The sequence below is a fragment of the Lytechinus pictus genome, chromosome 7 (genome assembly GCF_037042905.1).
Source record: "Lytechinus pictus isolate F3 Inbred chromosome 7, Lp3.0, whole genome shotgun sequence".
Classification (NCBI taxonomy): Eukaryota; Metazoa; Echinodermata; class Echinoidea; order Temnopleuroida; family Toxopneustidae; genus Lytechinus; species Lytechinus pictus.
This window is the reverse complement of record NC_087251.1, coordinates 9,678,242-9,688,506: the sequence shown is the minus strand read 5'-3', so window position 1 is coordinate 9,688,506 and position 10,265 is coordinate 9,678,242. Positions and strand designations below refer to the sequence as shown.

General features: G+C 34.4%; 1 long non-coding RNA gene across 1 annotated transcript; it reads right to left on the bottom strand.

Annotated features, from left to right (window-relative positions):
* Nucleotides 1-2,890: 2,890 nt before the first annotated feature.
* Nucleotides 2,891-5,391, bottom strand: LOC135154816 (uncharacterized). The gene is made up of 3 exons (XR_010294265.1): nt 5,378-5,391; nt 3,978-3,992; nt 2,891-2,965 (listed from the first exon to the last, which is right to left on the bottom strand). It is a non-coding gene; the product is annotated as an uncharacterized LOC135154816 (long non-coding RNA).
* Nucleotides 5,392-10,265: the final 4,874 nt, after the last annotated feature.

Below are 10,265 nucleotides of genomic sequence, written 5' to 3'. Positions count from 1 at the left end.
TATTTTGTCATCAAAATACACCATGTATCTATGACGAGTCAAAGGTTTAACAGGAAATTGTAATATAAAACTAAGGTCTACCTCTGGAATTATATCAATGATGAAACTGCCCTCAAGTGCTAAATGATAAACAGATGATAGAAATACTTTAAGAATTAGACAAAAATAATACCCCTCCCCATTAAAAAATGAATGAATGAATGACTAACAGTGAAAGGAATTAATTAATCAAATGGAATAAAAAGCTAGCTCTTGAATGGTTTGGAGTAGGACTGTTCCTACACTATAATCAACCAACTTCTGTATGCATCAAGTTACACATCAATTTGGATGAGTTTGAAAATAGGCGAAATTTCTTTTTCAGATGTCATAAGGGCTATTCCACGGTTACCCACGTTACATTTGGAGACACCTTGACTCATACTTGGAGCTGTAACTCCATTATTATTGATAGGAACTAAACATCTCTTTATCACAACATAGTACGTAGTCTGACTATCCTTTCTATATAAACAAAACTTGGGAAATTTCATTATGCTACTGGCAAATCTTTGAAATGTGTCGGTTACTCATGTTACATGATTTGGACATGCATAAAATGAAAAGTGGACATAAGTGAAAAGTGTCCTCATACAAGGCTTTTATGAAAGTTGATTATATCCATTTCAAAGAAGTATATTAGGGAGACAAATTTGTATGTAATTAAAAAAATAAAGAACACATGGTTTTTACTAGGGGTGCAGATAAAGTGGTTACTCACGTTACTGTTCAGATGGGCTATATGTACAAAGACACATTGAGCTCATGTCCACCAACCTATGGAATTGCCCATAAGGGTTATTTTGGGTTCTGTGATAAACTATTTTGACAAATTTTATATCTGATGTCACATTTACACACATAAAAAAATTAGTCAATGAACTAGGAACACACCTGCACAATTATTTCCTTCAAACTTCTTTCCTTAAACAATGTTATTTTCTACTTGAAAAGGGGGCATTGCCTTTTTGTTTTGTTCTCTGAATTCCTGAAGTTGACCTGCATGAAATTGATATGTAAGGAATGACCACAGATACGAACTCGATGAAAAAATGAATGATAAATTATAAGATCACATTTGCAAGACTAATTTATTTCAATAGCGATATTCATGCTAGACATCAAATGCGATTCAACACTTTAATTCCACCCAAGGTTGACAAGGCTAATAGTTTACTGTGATTGATATACTCATTTTGGTTTAAAAGAAACCTCCTCACTTTAATTTTTTTTTATTTCATAGCTTTAACATTTTCCAAATATGAATGAACTGAATCACTTCTCATCGGTATATTTAAAAAAGCAATTGTGGTGCTGCAGGAGTGTTAAAGGATGGCCATCTCCCACAATTTTTCCAAATTATCAAGAAATAAAGAAGATGTTATATGAATATTGAAATGAGTATGCTATACAGAGTGAGTCAGAAAAAATGTCCCACTTTTGTAAAGTTGAATTGTTTAAAATATGAATATTTAATCATTAGTTTCATGATATGTCTTGATAGAGGTATCCTCCAAGTACATTCAGGTACCATTTTCATTTGATCCCGTGCACGCATGACTGAACATCGGACAATCTTTAGAAGACTGTCAGATCTCACTTGCGCCAAGTTACTGGGTGATGAATAAAACAGTGCTTTAGACAAAGACAGTCGACAGACAGTCTGGCATGCTCACACACGCACACACACACACGCTCACACAAACACACACAACACACATGGTAATAACTGGTTCATAATTTTCTCTTTTCTGATTAAGCATTGATTTTTAGCAAGATCGCTGAATGTTTAAGTGGCAATTCCCGACAATCTTTCCCCTTAAAACACATTCATTACCACCATCATATCATCATCATCATCCTCATTGTCATCATCTTGATCATCATCATCAAGTGCACATAAATCCAATATGCTGGTTATGTCTTTTGTTGGTTAACAATGAAAATTTACAATGGATGTCTGTGCTTTTGTTGCACTTGCCTATAAAAGGGCTTGCCTGATTTGGCAGCAGTCACTTGAGCCTCTTTTTACAGTAGCAAAAGTACACGAATCATTCACACCACAACATAGGTCATTTATGGTCACCGAGTATGCAAGGTTCAAAAGAGTGTTTTATTCCCCACCCTGTAACTTGGCGCAAGTGAGATCTGACAGTCTTCTAAAGATTGTCCGCTGTTCAGTCATGCGTGCAGGGGATCAAATGAAAAAGGTACCTGAATGTACTGGGAGGATACCTCTATCAAGACATATCATGAAACTAATGATTAAATATTCATATCTTAAATAATTCAACTTTACAAAAGTGGGACATTTTTTCTGACTCACTCTGTATGTCACTACATAACACCCCTATTTTTTCTTCGGAAAGGAATAAAATCATTTAGGTGACCTTTCTCCACCCTGTCACCCCCCCCCCCCTGTATAATACAGCGATGACTCGGTACCTTATCATACAAAATAAAGAAAAGAAAACATACTGACTTCCCTTTTTTTACATAGATAGACATCCAAAAGATGCATGCTTCATGTTTATTAGTAATTAGGCAGACACAAAATATCACGGATGTAGATCATCTTGTGCTCCATTTATGGTGTTTTTTTTTAACCAGATTCATTGTTTAATCTTCACAAAAAAGATACATTATTTCAATGGTCAATGTAAGTTTATAGCAGCAGTGAACGAGATCATTGATAAATTTGTTACCAAATCATTATCGGCTCAGTCAAGATATATTGAAAATGTCTCAGAAATAAATAACATGCTTAAAGCATAGATGGAACTACGTCACAAACATGACTACCTTTACATAGAATATATGTATACATGTTTTCATTTTACATTTTCCCATCATGTTTGATATACACGCTCTACTTATCAAAGTTCTTCATTGTCACAGATATCTACAATGCAGGTGATAGATCGTTCTGTAATACAAACAAAAGCAATGTTATCGAAAAGAATCCACTATGAATGCATCTTTTCATTCATAAAATCATTGTTAATTTATTGTTTTAAACATTCCATACAGTAATTAATTAATCCCTTCTTAAGAACACACAGTTGCTAACAATGATTTTTTAAATTTTCATGAAAATTCTTAACAATTCGGGGGGGGGGGGGGAACTCTTCATCAAAGCAATTAAAGCAAGATTTGCAGGCTATAAATCAGGTGAGTGTGTCTTAAAGCTGTATTAAGATACGAGTGACTTTACGCACGACTGGTAACCCTTTCTCATGCCAAGTGATATATCCCTATGTAATTGAGTTAGGACCTAAAACATGTTCCAGTCGTGCGCAAAGTTGTGCGTAACTTTACGAACAGCTTTATGAAACACCCACCTGATATATAAGGAATATTGAAATATACAAGATCAGTATAAAAACAGTTTTACATCAAGGTCCTGAAAAGGTTAAGAGGATACCTCAAAAATCAGAAATGATAAAAGAATACGACCAGCTGCATATAATAAGCTAAACAAAAGAAGAATGGCACTGACAAATCGTATTTAGAATAGAAGATCATAATTTACAAAAATAAAGAAAGTCCTGCATAGACCCGAGGTTCGAATATTGGGGAATTGTTTCTTTAAATCAGTCAGCTCTGACAAGTTATTTAGTTATCATAAAACAAAGAAAGTTGTTATAATGTTGATGATACGCCTCTCTGTCATATACGCATCAAAAACTCAAACAATATTCAAAGACATAATATTACAATCAAACCCGTAAAGTTTTACCAATGCAACATATTGGCATAAAAAAGAATCGAGGAAGTTTAACTCTCAAATAAGTTACTGAAATGAATACTTCGTCTCTACCCCATATCGGCTAGATCACATAGTTAACATGTTAGGTTAATCTATAATAAAAGAAAAGTTTGAATAAAAGTTATTATAAACATGATGAACTAGTATAATATAAAAATATGAAACTTACCTTGACACAACTGCCCTGGAACGTGATAGAAAAATGAAAGGGTTTAATGTGTTATTAGAACATAGAATACATTGTTCCCCCATGCAATATAGCAAGCAGTTCAAATCGTATTAGCTAATCGTTCATTCACGGCTGTGGGCCCTGAATATTATCTCATGTTCTGGCCTTCCATGCAGGATTCAAAGCAATTATTGTGCTCAAGACTTTTTTAAAAAGTAATTCGTTATTCCAACTACTGTGTGCCATTAATAATTATTATAATGTTTATTGTATATATATATATATATATATATATATATATATATCACCAATCATCACCAATTTTTCCAAAGGGTAGATAGCTCTGGGGAACCTTGATTTAAGCTACGCCTACCATTGTTCTCTTCATCCATTTCTTTACAATAATTAAATAAAAAGAGTTGCCAATGCTGTTGTACATGTATAACTTTACACACACACATATATATATATATATATATATATATATATATGCACATGTACTTCTAAATGGAACAGACATTTGTGAACTTTATCACCCACGAAAATCAGGGAGATAAATAAGGCAATAAGTCAAACTGTAGAGGTTGCTATTCACATTAGGAACATAATCAGCGTCGATGCATTTGCCCTCCTTATACAACAATGTAGGATAATTACTGTCTCTCTTTTTATTACAGATGCAGTTTCATATCGCTTCAATGCTAGCTATCAATTCAGTGTTGTGATAATTAAGTAAAAATATTTGAGGGGCACAACTTGGCGAATTGGCCCAAATTTCTCAAAATCGTGAGAGAACAAAAATGTTCACCCTTTCTCTTCATTTTCTTTCATTCTCCTTTTAATCTTTTTCTTGGTGTTTCTTAATCGTTTACTGTGGGGGGTCAAGTGCCTCCCCAAGCTCATATGCCAGTATGATACCCCCCAATACAAAATAGCTTTAGTTGGGTGATCATCGTCTCATTATCATGGTTATGCAGACGATGCTGGAATTGTTGACTGGGGTAAAAAAAAAAGATCGGATGTGACTATGAAACTACTTTAAAAATAAAGGAGATTGGTCTGTACTTGTTTCTATGATTGACAAAACCTGGTGTGTGTTTCATAAAGCTGTTCGTAAGATAAGAGCGACTTTAATAACGACTGGTGATCCTTTCTTTTGGTAAATGCTATACACCATTGGCGATGGTTTAGCGCGTAAGAAAGGTTCACCAGTCGTTCTTAAAGTCGATCTTAACTTACGAACAGCTTTATGGAAACGGCCCCCGGATCTTCAATACGATTTATTGGATCAAGAAAAATAATTGCATGTGGGGTCTTTATAGAAGGATGGGGAATGTGCTACTGGCCATAATGATAATATTCGAACAAGTCGTTTCTGATGAAATGAAAGCAATACTTACTTCAAGACAGAAGCTGCAAATTAGAATTAAAGAAAACAAAAAACAAAAAGGAAACAATAAGCTTTTCAATTCAGATAAAATCAAATTAAGGATAAGGAACAATCGCGATATTTAAAAATGCACATCATTATTCCCATACTCGCAAACGTCCAAATACAAGTATCACCAAAGTTTCTTGTATCATTACCCTTTTTTTAGTTTGATATGTTAATCAGAACTGCAATTGGGATAGAAAGATTGCGTACATTATACAAATGACAAGAAAGTAAGAAATAAAATATTCACCCTTTCTTCATTCTGCAGTCACCCTGTAATGAGAAGGGGGAAAAATAATTAAGAAAAGAACAGCTAATACACTATAGGCCATATTATTTTATACATTGCGTGACTAAATACTTTAAAAAAATTCAAGCAAATTAAGATTGATATAAATATCATAAATGAATTTTAGACAATAATGTCATGAAAATTAATTTAGAAAATGATGCAAATACACAGCACTATACTAGACAAACGATTATCAAGAAGACATATAAATTATCTAAAATATGTCTTGAACTTGTTATTTGATAAAAAGAATATAGAGGCTTATTTTGCGTTTAGACATGCTAGACTCTCTCTAAAAAATACGGATTGATCATGATACATTTAAAGGTGTCTGTATAAAATGAATAGTTGATAAAGATTTAATACATTGTGATTGGAATCAGCAATAATTAGTCTTTCCATCTGCGCTTTCTCATACTCACATTTGGACATTGCCTGCATTTGAGATGAAGAAACAAAACAAAACAATTAATTTATTTTCTTAGAAATTATATATGTTATAAATATCAGGGATTTATTTTTTATCAAAAATGAAATCATAATGGCATGAGTGCAAACATGAAAAATTATCTCCGCAGCTCAAAAATGGAGGAAATAATTATTGGTATGAAGAAAATCGTGGGTTTGAAAAGTAACATGGTAATACTAATAATGAGGGAAGACAACGGTGAAGTGTTAGATGATTAAAGGGGCGAGCGAGTGACGGGAGATACAAGAGAAAAACGGAATGTATATACGATACCTACAAGCATATGAGCAATGCATAGGAGAGGGGAAGGAAGAGTGTGTGTGTGTGTGAGGGTGTGTGGGGGGGGGGAGAAGAGAGAGGGGGTAGGGAAGGAGAAAAGGGAAGTTTAGCAAATTGTTCCCCTTTTTTAGATTTCAAATTATTAATTTAACGAAATCCACAATTAAAACAAAATATACATGCCACTTTTAGTAAAATTGATGAAGATGATCATGACGAAGATAATTCATTTTTTAATTGATTAATAATAATAAGATGACTTTATACACAAGATATGGCAGGGCCACATTTCAAAATCAATCCTTACCCAGTAGCTAGCATCCTCAGCATCTGAATATTATCATTGTTATCACTGATGCAAACAGACGATTCAAAACCTGACAGCAACATATTGTAATCAGTCATAAAGGCATTCAACTTGGTGGTTACAGCTTGGAGAGTACCTTTATGGTGAAAAAAAATTTCTTCTGTCACAAAATGTCTTTACTATAACCTTTCTATTTACAAAGGGGTTGGACATTTTCGGACATTTGAAAATAAAAAGGGCGTAATATACCACGAACCTAACGTGAACTAAATATAAAGACTTATGGGGCATTGCAAGAAACTTGCGATCATTTGCAAGTCTATTTTCGTTCCCGAAATCAAGCATATGCCGTGCAATCAATTGCAAATTTGCGATTGATTGCTAATGTGCTCCATGAAACAAGGAGTGTAATATGATTTGCTATAGTTAAAAGTGATCAATCAATTGTAAAATTGCAACAGAATATTTGCGATTGATTGCAAATGTTTTCTTGCAACACCCCCTTAGAGACATAGTTATAAAGTATAGTGCTATAATAACTTTCATAATGTAACCACGATAAATTGCCAATTCGTCTACTGCCAACTCGTCCACGCACCACATGGTCTTCTTTCATTTAGTGTAATGCCATTCCGTCCACCAACATTTCGTCTAACAACCATTTGGTCCAATTATACGTCTAATCACAATTTCGTCTCATAATCAGATGGTTTAATCCTTTTCATTTTAATCCATTTTGCACAATTTAACGCTTAGTCCAATTAGACCAAATGATAAATGGACTAAATGGCCATTGGACCAACTGGTAATTAGACGGAATGGCATAAGACTAAATGAAAGTAGACCATGTGGTGAGTGGACGAACTGATGGTAGACCAAATGATAGTAGACGAGTTGGCAATTGGACGAATTGGCATTAGACGAATCGGAAATAAACCGTAGCCACCATGTGTAGCGAGTTCTTTGGTCCGGGAGTGGGGAGGGGGGGGGGGGCTTAGAAGACCTTTCCCATATCAGTGCTGCAGTACAAAATACGAAATTTGAGGAAGGGGGATGCGCACGCCCCCCCCCCTCCAAGTTCGCTGCCCATGGTAGCCACTATTATCCAGCTTTATTTGCTGATCTGAGTACAGCAAGTACAATGATATGCATTGTAATATACATACAGGGAATAAGTATAAATATTTTGTTCAAGTTTTCACTATTATTTACCTTGTTGGATTTGGTCATTAGCGACAAGTTGAGAAACGAATTGAAGAGCATTGGCAATGAGGGTGGCGTTCTCCACTTGGTTGCCGATTTCGTTCTCCTTGTCCACTAGATGTTTCAGAAGATTGGTGTATTTGGGAACAGATCGAGCTCGACATGCTAACACGTTCTGTGTATCGACTACAACACAATAAAGAGTGGGTGATCATGTTTGGTTAAAAATGAAGCACGATTGAGAGTATTTCCCGATTGATTTTGAAGTAATTTTTCATTTTGATCCGGTTAAGCCATTGACTTAAACGGAACGAAGCAAATAATTAACATTAAACGTAATACGTATTATAGTTTGTGTTTTAGAGCTCATTGAATTTGACTACAAAACTCGAGAATTGTAAGTCGTAGTGTAGATCAAGGATATACTAAGGGGGGGGGGGATTCCAACAAAAATGTCTTCAAATGGGGAAGGGGCATCTGTCCCTCGTTCAAGATCCGCGCTCGTAAGCGAGGGGTAAGGTAGTGACATCTGATCACGAGAGGGATTTGTGCGTTTTAAGCTTGAAATAAATAAAATAATGCAAATTTTCGATGGATTTTGAAAAAAAAATCAATAAAAATGTGGAGATATGATTTGCCTGATGTTGGGCATGTTACAGGAGGGGATGGGACAATAATTTCTGCCCACCCTTTCTGCGTACTTCAACTTTTTTTCGGTTCTTTTCGACTTATATCGTGTAGAATTATACGGATTCCCACCATCGATTTCTAAGCGGTTTACTCTTCTTTCCTATATCTCTTCGTCTGATACTGAACTCTTTTCCAACTCTCTATCTTTCTTTATCATTCATTCTCAATGTACTTTCAGTAATGACGAAGAAACTGTGGATGTAAACACCTGTTGTCTTTTCTGTTTATTCACTAGTTTAAAATGATCTTCACTATCTCTGCCACAGTTAAATTTCCGAGGGTCTACACTTGCTTCGTCGACTTCTACCTCCTGATCTCTTTTTGTTCGTTTGTCTCGATCTCGTCACCTATAATATTTATCATTTCCTTGCTCAATTTCTCGACCACTTCCACCTCCCCCTCTTTATACCAGTGATCCCATGATATGCCCTTCCTTTTTTTTTAAATTTATTAGGTATCACTTTTTCTCCAGAATAATAATGTCATTAAACAAAATAATGGCATCCTTTCAAGTCGAATATTATTTTTTTGCTGAATTACCTGCAGGTACAGTAATGAATGCGATGTTTAGATTCTTCTGTTTCGCAGTAGCCTCAAGTTTTGACCACTAATGAGGAAGGGAAAATAAAAGTTGGTCTTTGAATAAAAATTATGTCAACTATAATGCAATAAGAATGATAGTCATTAATTCTCATCTAAAAAGAATAAAGACAAACTAAAAGAATCACTTTAGTTTTAGGCACTTGGTACTTATTCTCAATTATATTACAAATGATGTTCATTGATAACCCAGCCTGTTTCATAGTATTAAAGGATATGAAAAATATTAAAAACATCCGTGTCTCAATAGAGCAGCTGTTTATAAGCCTTTTTTTAAAGGGGAGAAGAAAATAAGAAAGAAATACGAGTATTAAAAGATGGGTTAAATGGAAATGAAATAAAGATCAAACAAGATAATTTTGCTTATTTCTATATTCTTGAATTTTATCGGTATTTCATTTAAAGACGTATTTGTTATTCATAAATATTCTCATAAATTAACTATGATGTTAGATTAAAAGAAATGTAATTCATTCAATATAATTTCACAGAGGAATCGCAACAAGGTGAATTAGACCCATCACGAGTTTGATTGTTTTGAGAAAACTGATTTGCTTTGTATTTTCGCGGATGTTTTGACTCATCACTGTCAAAATATAAAATCTTTGAAAAAGACAAAATAAAACTATTTGTGTTGAAAAAAAAATATCGGAAACAAAGGTTCAACATAGGTGAATACCCATAATAATCACAAACGTGCATTATCTTTGACTTAATAGGCCCATTTGAGAGATGTGATGTCAATATAACATGAAATTGCACAAAGTTTATCCCTTACAATTGTCTTAAATGACCAATCAATCTCTAGATACTCTGTAAATCTATATGAAGAGTTATTTTCAAATTACAAATGACTTAACCCGAGAGGACTGGGGACCCTGATGCCCCCTCGACCCTTCCCGCGATATTATTGTGACTTTTTTCTTGAAGTCTCGCGCAGCTTTTGAGACCAAATTCGCGACATACGGGTATTTACAGCGTCACGACGCCACGTGAATTTTTCGAGACAATGT